Raw genomic sequence first — 1630 nt, forward strand, 5'->3', positions numbered from 1 at the left:
CCCCCCCCCATTGTTAGTGAACGGTATGTTCATCAAATTTTATGTTACGAATTATATAAATGAGCCACACCGCAGACTACAAATGGGCTTTCCCGTACGACATATCTTCCAGAATGGATAATCTCCCCGGCGCCTTCTCTTTCTTCGGTACGATGAGGGCACCTAAATGTGTTGTGTTTCACAGGTTTACAAATAGATCACTGATATTCTTTTCGAATAGGTGGAGTGTGTCCACGAATGTCATCAGAAATAAAATCTGTAGCGACCTTTCACTGTTTTTGCTCACAAAACCAGTCGACGTCGTAGAACCACTACTGTTCGAGCGACTTTCCCCTCTATCGGGGATGCGCTTTTGTCATTTAGCAGTATCAGCTCGACGGTGAGTTGGTGAAGGCCGAATGGTGGTATCTTTTTTAAGATCACACTCCTAGGGAAACATAATTATTCATCTCTGTATAATTTTTGGCAGGTAGTCGGTATATGAAAAAAATAGTTTTTCAGTGTTGGGCTTATCTAAGCCTCAACGTGTCTCGGCAAATTGTAAACTTGCTAGTATGTGGCGACAGGGAATTGCCATATGCTCCTTCACTTTACATCTCCTACACGTATGTGTCGCAATATCCACTTCAAATTTTCTAGTTGCGTAAATAGAGCCATAGTCGGAGCTACTATGCGTCAGATATGTTTCGTGGACCACAAAAAGTGTATTGCTTTGGTTCTGTACGGAAAGTTTTTGTCTGTCTTATTTTTTCCCTCTCGAACTTTTCGGACGCGAAAGGGGTCGCGTTATTACCCAATTTGATCCAATTCGTCAACTCGACACTATTTGCAGATATTATCTTCGAGACAGTGTGGCAGAATTTTTCAAGAGCAGGCTGAGGAAAGCGGTCCCGAAGTCCGGAGAGTTTGAAAACGTTGTTCAAACCTTCGATACTACTTGTGGTTCTAGTTCCAAATAGTGGTTTGGCTTCGCCAAACGTTGGAGTTTCGGGCCATTTGGACTTATACCATTCAACTTCAGATGGGGCTGGTCGGAAGTTTCCTAACTTAGTCCAACTAGATGGGTGTATAATCAGCAACTTTCTCTTCCTCTTCAGTCCCTTCATTGATTGAACCAGGAAATACTTGTTCTATTTCTTCTACAACGGCCTCGTACTGTAGTTGTGACGAAGCACGTTGCAACTTGTAAATCAAATTCCGGATTATAGTTTTTCTGTCTCCTATAAACGAAATCGATCTGCGACGTTAAAAGCGAGATGAAGACTGCAAAATTTAAGATGCATGTGCAAACCCAGTTGGTTGAGTAACGCTTGAGCGTTTAATTGCTTTCCTCTGTCTGTGAAAGCAGGAGAGTGCGAAAAGTTCAAACCAGCAGCGATACAGTTCGCAAAATCCCCAGGCGAAGTTGTCAGTTGTTTCTTTGTGAATTAAACCTACGGCAAGCGGAATGGTTTTCTTATTTCCACCGTGACCTATCAGTGTGACACATATCCCGTTGTAACCCGGATTTTTCATATGTGTACCATCGCACTCGAAAACAGGAAGCAAGCTGTCTTGCTTTCCAATTAGGTGAGCGATAGAGAGAAAAGCACACAAAACGCCCACTAGAATCCAATTGGCAACAAACACG

Source organism: Phytophthora parasitica (assembly GCF_000247585.1).
Source record: "Phytophthora parasitica INRA-310 unplaced genomic scaffold supercont2.65, whole genome shotgun sequence".
NCBI lineage: Eukaryota > Oomycota > Peronosporomycetes > Peronosporales > Peronosporaceae > Phytophthora > Phytophthora nicotianae.